Source organism: Grammomys surdaster, unplaced genomic scaffold (genome assembly GCF_004785775.1).
Source record: "Grammomys surdaster isolate TR1022 unplaced genomic scaffold, NIH_TR_1.0 125580, whole genome shotgun sequence".
In the NCBI taxonomy this organism is placed as follows: Eukaryota; Metazoa; Chordata; class Mammalia; order Rodentia; family Muridae; genus Grammomys; species Grammomys surdaster.
This window is the reverse complement of record NW_021620426.1, coordinates 786,947-795,888: the sequence shown is the minus strand read 5'-3', so window position 1 is coordinate 795,888 and position 8,942 is coordinate 786,947. Positions and strand designations below refer to the sequence as shown.

The 8,942-nt window shown below is 38.2% G+C and overlaps 1 pseudogene across 1 annotated transcript; it reads right to left on the bottom strand.

The window, feature by feature from the left end:
• Positions 1-1,737: 1,737 nt before the first annotated feature.
• LOC114638355 lies at positions 1,738-2,285 on the bottom strand (annotated as a pseudogene). The gene has a single exon (XR_003713871.1). The product of XR_003713871.1 is annotated as an ATP synthase F(0) complex subunit C1, mitochondrial pseudogene (transcript).
• Positions 2,286-8,942: the final 6,657 nt, after the last annotated feature.

Sequence of the window (8,942 nt, the reverse complement as noted above, 5' to 3'; positions counted from 1 at the left end):
ACCATGGTTCCTACTTGTTTGCCTTCCCTTTCCCTCCCCCTCCCCCCCTCTCCCTCTCTCTCTCTCTCTCTCTCTCTCTGTATGTGTGCACATGCATGTCGTGTACATGTTTGGCTGTATACATGGCACGTTGGGCATGTGATAGTCTGAGGACAATTTTTAGAAGACAGTTACCTGCTTCTACTTTGTAGGCTTTAGAAATAAAAGTCAAATAAGTAGGAACCATGGTAAATGAATTCACCTGCTGAGCAAGTTCACCTGCTTCCCTATGAAGATTTTTAATCTTTTATTAATTTTTTGAGAATTTTGTACAATGTATTTCATCACTACACCCCATCCTCATACTTGTCTTCCCTTCCCCAATTACTCAACTTTTCTTTTATTTTTTTAAACTGTTAAGACAAATTTGCACTGCGTAAATATCGTTAGTTGTGTGGCCTTCTACTGAAGTGGATGATTTACCAGAACATTCTTAGGTACACTTGAATCTTACTCATCCAGCATCTAACAAACACAAAGATCTCCAAGGCTAAGGATGAAATTGTTAGATCCAACTCATTTCTCAATGCTGGGATTTAATATAACTTAGGCCTGGACTGGTCTTTTGCCTGCTATCACAACCACTATCCATCACTGTGCATACTTATATCTGCATCTGCCCTGCTGTGTCCAGAGACATTCCTTATAGTTATCCACTGGTACTGTCTCATAAACCATCTCTGCCACCTTTCTCACAATGATCCCTGACCCTTGGGAAAGGGTAGTATAATATATATGCCCCATTTAGACTTGAGCCATATAAAGTCTCTTATTGTCTATACTTTGAGAAAGTATGTGTCTCTGTGTTAATCAGTATCTACTGCAAATAGAAACTTCTCTGATTCAGGTCAAGAGATGCATGAATGTATAGACATAATGATACTATGATCATTTAGCAAAGTAATAGTAGATTCTTGCCCCCTCCCAGCCTCAGAGCCTATGACCTGTCAAACTGTAGGTTCTTGTCCTGATAACTTTACCAGGTATGTTTTTTTTCAAATCCAATCAGGACTCTAATCAAATCAGAGTGTGGCTGCTTGTTACCATGGTGATGAGGTCACTCTTGCACCCAAGGGCATGATTTACTCAATGAGTAATCATTATCGCTTGTAGGATATATATATATATATATATATATATATATATATGTAAGCCTAATGATTGCTTCTCTCCTCAAGAATTGTTCATTGCACCATCTAGCATTGTGAAGTTATTAGTAGGGATGAAGCCTCCATATCAGTACCAGCTTGACTTCTCCATGTTCTATATATCAAGTATATGATGTTTTCAGCAATGGAGTCTTAGAATCAACTTTTGTGGGGATAAACAAGAGTGGCAACTATTTGAAAGTCTAGGAAGTCACTGGCCAACAACTCCAAAAGAGGTAATCATTTATGCCACCGGGCTTTTTATTTGTTAACCAGTTATGTCAAGTAGGAGTCCATTATATTTGGCTCATTATAGGGTAACTGAATTTTTATTTTATATATGCATGTATGTATGTATGTATGTATGTATGTATAGTATTGTGTGTGTGGAGGTGTCCATAGAAGCCATAATAATGTGTCAGATCCTTTGGGGCTGGAATTATAGATAATCATGTGTAGCAAGTGCTTACCCACTGAGCCATCTTCCCCATAAACCCCCAATATATATTTTATTTATTTATTTATTTATTTATTTATTTAGAAATGTCGTTGTTTAATGGTAAAGCTCAGCACACTCCAGCACCAGGACTGGCATGGAGTCAAAGCAGCAGGGATGGCTGGGTGACCCCATGGAGCCTCACATGGCAAAGAGGATGAGGAAGGTGACCATCAAACAGAAGAGTCCCATGGCCTCAGACAGGGCAAAGCCCAGAATGGCATAGGAGAAGAGCTGCTGCTTGAGAGATGGGTTCCTGGCATATCCAATAGTCAAGCTACCAAACACTGTGCCAATGCCAGCCCCTGATCCAGCCACACCAACTGTGGTGGCCCCAGCACCAATGAACTTGGCTGCCATGTCGATGTCCCGGGAAATAATACTGGTCTGGAATTCCCGTCTGGCCACCTGGAGAGGAGAGCTGCTGCAGGAAGGCTGTTTAGATGGGGCCTCTGGTCTACTCAGGAGGGAGGCAGACACAGGCCTGATTAGACCCCTGGTACGGGAGCAGATCAGAACTGGAGAAATGAGCAGTGCCTTGGTGGTCTGCATTTTTCAATCTCCCAGCTTTAGCCCTTGGTCTCAGTGCTCAGCTCCCCCACCCACATCAGATATTTTAATTATAAAGATTACATTAACAAGTCTCTTGCTCTTTTATTCCAAAGGACAAGAGATATTGAATTTTGAAATACAACAAAATTAAATTACTTCCCTGACATTTTATTTAAATACTATGAAAAAGCAGAGAATATTTGTGTTTCTATTTTCAAAAGTGTGAGAGAGAAGCTTACTTGTCCTCTCCCCGTTTCCAGTACTTAAAGAAATTATCACCACAATGCTTTATCTTGTTAATATTGGAGACTGATGATCTGTAAGAAAGGCAAAGGCTCTTGCTCACATGGCAAGCACAGCATTGTTTGCACTTTCTTTTCCTTTCTAAATAAACTCCTCATGTTTCATTTATAAACATAAACAATTTCATGATTCATGATATGTTGATTAAGAATTCCTTTCTGTGGCATGTTAGTTTTCTTACCAGGTTTCCTTTGGATTTGTCAATAGTCACCAAATGAACACCTAAATTTTAATAAGGAAGCAGCACCTGGAACTAATGTTACCCAAACAGCTACTGAACTATGTGTTGATATCCCACGATGTTGTTCTAAACATAAAAATAGTCCTGAAATTTCTTAGTACATACAAACCTAAACACAGTTACTTTCCTACTTTGTGAAAAAATTGTCATGTATGTATTTCTTTACTTTAGCTTTCTTGAAACATTGTCTAGTATTATATAACAATATTTCACTCCCAAATGTAACTTGTCAAAATAGACTTGTGTTGACCAGCAGAAGGCATAGGGTTCAAAATTTCTCCATCTCCTCCCCAAAACATTGTTTGCACAGTAGCCAATAAATAAAAGAAAAAGTCAGGAGGGAGCCTTTTATGGTAAGAGAAATGCAGACGATGACAGAAGTTATAAGACTAAGAAAAAACAAATCATCCTTAGAATTTTCCTTTGAAACAGCATTGCCTTTCAAAAGGAAAAATGTCCTGCTGAGTCAGCAGCCTTTGAGAAGGGGTAAATTTTAGGTGATTTCTGAAATGCTAAACAAGCTCCCTGGCAAATATATAGAGCAGAGATAGATAGTCTAAATGGGCTTCTTTATCAAAATTAGCCTACTACACTCAGAATATCACAGATTGCACACAAGTAAAATCAAGTAGAGAGGATGGAGACAACAGTGGAGCACATCAATCCTGATAGTCTCCTGATAGTCAAGAGGAAAATGCATCGTCTGTAGTATTCCCACTTTTATTGGTCCTTTTTGTCTTGCTATGTGGAGAAAAATATGAATGAGCTCTAATTCTTGTTTAGTCATAGGACTGTTCAGTCAAGAAAGATGATAATGAGTCTCTACAATGGGAAATTGATTGCAGGCTCTCAAAAATCTTGCTTTACATATGGTTCAGAAATGTGGAGATGTGTCAGGATTTCTTAGTGGGATTTTTTTTTTCTTTTCGACACTTTATCTCATGAAAAGCAGATGATGACTAGTGAAATGCAAATATATTTTGTCTTGAAGTGTCGACCTACAACACACATAAAAAAGAATAAGATTTTCTGAAGAGCTCTATAATCTAGTCAGTAAATATAATTTCACTGCAGAAAAGAATCTTCAATAGCACCTTGAGTGATTGGTTACAAGATGACCATATTGGTAGCAGCTGAATGAGTGTGTTATTGTTTACCAATTGTGTTTACTTATCTTATCTACAGATAGAATCATGCATACTCTCTGCTACATGCTGAAGTCTTGTTGATTTTTAACTTTTGATAATAGTTGTGTGTGTAGTTTATGTTAAGACACGATGAAATATACTATTTATATATGGTTTTGCTTCATGACATACTTAATTGAATTAGGTGATGGTAGCAATAGGTCAGGTCTAAAAATCTTAAATAACTTTTGATAGGAAACCTGATAAACACCTTTCATCAAGTAATCTGAAGGCAGAAAGTCATGTGGTTGAAGAAATGCCATTGAATCCACTTTCAGGCACCTTTGCAATATCTGAAAGGAATTGTTGGGAATCTCAAGCGAACAATAGAATTTGTAGTGTAAGAGTCCAGAAACAGGACATGCTATGTATGGTTATGATGGTTGAAATCACAGTAATGTTTGAAGAGATCTATCATATAATAAAGAAAAACTATATAGAGAGAGAAATAGATGTGACTCTAACATCACAGAAGACTGTAGAAGACAATACTGCAACAGAGACCAAAAATGATATGTGCGGAAATGGCATGGTATTCAGAAAAGCGCATTATACCAACCAATGAGAAATAGGAATTTTAAAAAACAGCATTACTTCCAAGCAAGCTAAGGAATACAGAGATGCTCACCAGATGCAATAAGGCTTCTAGTGAATAAAATTTGCTCCCAAATTCAAGAATTAGGATGAGAATCTTACTGTTAATTTGAAAACTGAAAAAAAAAAGAGATACTGTGGAAGAAAAATCAGTGTATTCTTACAGATTGCTTTACTTTAAACTAAATTGATGCTCTTGACCTGACATCCGTCATTACATAAGGTTTTCCCAGTACAGTGGTGTCACTCACTATCTAAAAGCCTGACACTTAAGTTGTGAGAAGAATGCAGCAGGTACTTAAGCAACCAATGTATTCATGTTCTTCCCAGAGGGTTATTACCGCTTCTTCTGAATTATTTTAATACAATGTATCTAACATCTAAGAGATACTTAGCTTTTAGCCACATATTTTTTGAGCAGCCCTGTCTGTGTGCATGCTCTAAATGAAATGATGAACATAATCTACTCCAGGTTTTCATAGCAATCAGTGAGCAGGTTTGGTCTCCCTTTCATCAAAGCTTACAATTAGTTCCAAGGAACTCATGACATTGGAAGTTGTATAAACTGATGAAAGTGGTTGAGAAATCTAAATCAGGCATGTAAATAAAAAGTCCCCTATTAGAACAATCTTGGCTTAACTACCATGGATAAATCCAGGAGAAAATTTCATAGGTCATATCTCATGGTAACTGGTAAATATTCTCATTTCTCTGTAATGTGTTTGAAATTCAGGAGAGGAAGAGGCACCAGGCAAAAGCTCAGTAATTGACACCTCTGTGAGAAAAGAAGTGGAAACCTTACAACCTAGAAACTTTCATTTGTAGAAATTGGCAGTTGAAAAAATAGCAAGTTAATTTTTAAAACAGCATCTTTCTCTTAGTATGTCTGAATGGCCTGCTTGCCTACAGATCCTGGGATGAGATAAAGAGCAGCTACTTGAATTCTAGCTCTGCCAAAGTCATCCCATTTCTTTCCCCCACCTTCAACAACTCCTCTCACACATGAACACAAAGCAGTCAGTGCTCATTTGGTCTGCTGGGTGGCGCCAGATCATCACGTAAGTGAAAGATCCCTGAAGCAGGAATCATTTCCAAAGTTTGAAGTGTGTGGCTGCACACACAGATCACACACACATACACACACACACACACACATACACACACACAAACCCTGAAGAGTCATGTTTATTACCCTTGTTATATATTTTAAGTTTCTCTAACAACCAGGTAAAGATGATAGGAACAACAACAACAACAAAATTGGTTGAAGAAATATTTCAGATATAAGTACACTGAAGATTTTTTCTTTTATTAATGCTAAAATATTTTACATACAGAGAGGCCTCAAAATAATGCCTAAATCTATGTTGTTGTTGTTGTTGTCATTGTTGTTGCTGTTGTTGTTATTGCTATTGTTGTTGAAGTGGTGGTGGTGGTTTTCCAGTTGAAGAGGTAAAGTTAAGCACAATACTGATTGCAAAAACTGTATATAAGCCTCTTGCTGAATGGGCACAGCAGAAGTGGCTGCCACTAGGCTCTGCCTGTCCCAGTCTGAGGGCTGCATTGATATTTATGTACCACATTGCCAAGGAGGGCTTTTCAGATGTCTGTGGTCTGAGGTCTGCCTGTTGATGTTGGTAGGCTGTGCTGCTGCTGAGGGTTGTGTCTGGGCCCGTAGTCCCACTGCAGCCAGAGTCTGTGTTGAGGTCCCTGTGTTACTACCAAAGTCCATGTGGACATCTTTGGTCTGAATTACCACTGAAACCATGTCGGCCTCCACGGACTCTGCTAACACTGCATACTGACCTGAGTGGAACTGTGCTGCCACATGAGATCATGTTGATATCCATGGACCTGACTGCCTCTGAGGGCCTTGTCTGGGGACCATGGCCCTACTTCCAGTTAGAAGCTTTGTTTGTAGTCTGTGTTGTCTTTAGAAGCTACTATAAACAGGCAGCTTTTGTGGAAATTTATCAGCCTCAGTAGTCATAGACCTTGTAAATAGGTAGCCTTGGCAGATATTACCAACTTAGATAAGGACAAGAGAATCATAAGCAGAGTCATAGTAACCTGTCCCCTGAACCTTCACCCAGATGATATCCTGTTCTGAAAGATATCTGTACTCCCCCTAAACACCCACTCTCCAGTGTCATCCCCTTCCCCATGCCCTGCCTTTTTGTGTTCATAACCACTGTGTGAATAAGTAAAAATTACAATTTGATTTAAAAATAAATAAATTAAAAATAAGTAAATCACCAAAAAAAAAAAAAGAAAAAAAAAGAAAAGAAACTGGAGAACTGTGATCTGTGATCTGCTGACTGAAGAAGACGTCTACTGCTTCTGTAATACAGATGTCTACAGACTCACAGTTAAGAGTGAGGGACATGGAAGGTTTCTGTTACAACCCCCAAATCTCCTATCTCTTCTGTCTCTAAAGAAACTAACAGCCTAAACAGGAAGTCACTGAAGAGAACCCTTAAGAACTGTTATGGGGATCCTCGAATGTGACTCTCCACAGTTGATGGCAGGGTTGTGAGAAGGGAAGGACTCAGTTCTATTTAAAAGGAAGACCACTAAGAGTTTGACCATGCTCCACTGAGTATGTAGATGACATAAATTGTACTTTTTTATTCTTATTTTCCCTGTGTGTGTGTGTGTGTGTGTGTGTGTGTGTGTGTGTAGCAAACTAGTCACAAGGGTGAGGCAGGGGCAGCAGATAAAAAAGGATGTGAGAAATGAATGGATTAGAGTTCATGATGTGAAATTTTCAAAGAATTAACAAACCACTTGGGTTAGGGAAAAAAAGCTACATAAAATATTATACCTACAGATGTAGTCAGTGCTGAGCTGGTCTTGCACTGTTCTACCACTAGCTTGTTTCAGGACCTCTGTTGTATCCCTAGGCAATTTTCTCCAGTGTCTCCAAGTCTACCTTTGGCCATGGCATTGTTCTCTGAGGTTATCCTAGGCAACTATAGATGCTCTCTCTATCCAACTCAAAAGGAGGCACACCAATCCTACAGAGAACCGATCTGCCCTTTTCCCATGGAAACCATCTTCCTTCTTGATCCTATAACTGCAGCATCATATTGGAGCAACTACTCTTTTGTTGACAGAGCTGTGCAGAAAATCTTAATGTTCTGAGTGAATCTGGGAAGGACCATTCTGTTGTTTATTCAAATCTATTATGGTATTCTCCCAAAATAACAGAGCTCACAGGTTATGAGATTACCCAGAGAATAGCTACATTTTTCAGACTTCTTTGCACTTATTTCTGCTCTGTAACTTAGTTGTCTTCAAGAAAATGTATGTGAAAGTGAAAAGTGTAAAATCTGCCTCATTAGTTTTGTAAGAAGATTGCTAGCCCTTATCCTTTTTGATCATGCAAGTAAAGACATTTCCCAAGGAATCACAAATTGTATTAAGCTACTGTATTTGAGATCTACTTTAAAGAGTAGCAGCTTATTCTTTACCTAACTAGTACTGACATTAATAGACCATTGAATTCCATTTCCTTTATTTGAATTTTTAACATAGTCAGCATGGAGCTCTAGTTGCTTAATGACCAGGAACAACTCTTGTATAAGAATTTCTACTCTATGACAAGTCAGCTACATCTGCAGGTCTCACAACACTTTGTAGTCAAACACATTGTCTTTCCACTTCCAACAGAGGAAAGCTTTAGTACAAGGCCAGCTGTACAGTTGCTGTTTAAAACAGGAACAGAAAATGCTTGCAACTTCTAAAACTAGGGCATATTGGTAAACTCCTTTACCTACAGAAGGTTAGCTATGGAAGTGGTAAGATTTATAACAAGGAGTTACATAGAACATCAAGCTTGAAAACAGAGCACATTGCAAATGCTTAGCTTGATTTTTCACATTTTGACCTGCCAGAAAATATGGCTGTTCATTAGATCAGCAGTGAATAATGTTGACATTATTAATGTACTAACATCTGTTTTAATATTAGATCTCATAAAGTAGCATGAATAAGGAAATGTTTTAAGACTTATTGCAAAACAAAGAGAGTGACCACTCTGGAAGTATTCCATCAGATGAAGAATGATAAGAAATTCAGTTTTATTATCCTGTTGACACCCACAGATCTTCCTGTTGCAATAAAAGAAGCTGTGTCTGTGCAAGTTAGAGAACACACACACATACACAAGGAAACAAACAAACAAATATTGATCTCTAATTGAAGGATCATCATTCTCTGAAGCGAATTGCTTGAGAGAATTCTCTACTATGTTTTATTCACAAAAATTTCAGCTACCGTTGTAGGTATGCCCTGCTAGTTCTAGGTACCCCAATGTAAGAAGGCTCAAAGGTACTTTTCCTATCTCAGTTTAGCAAGAAAAGAAAAAAAAATGACTAAAG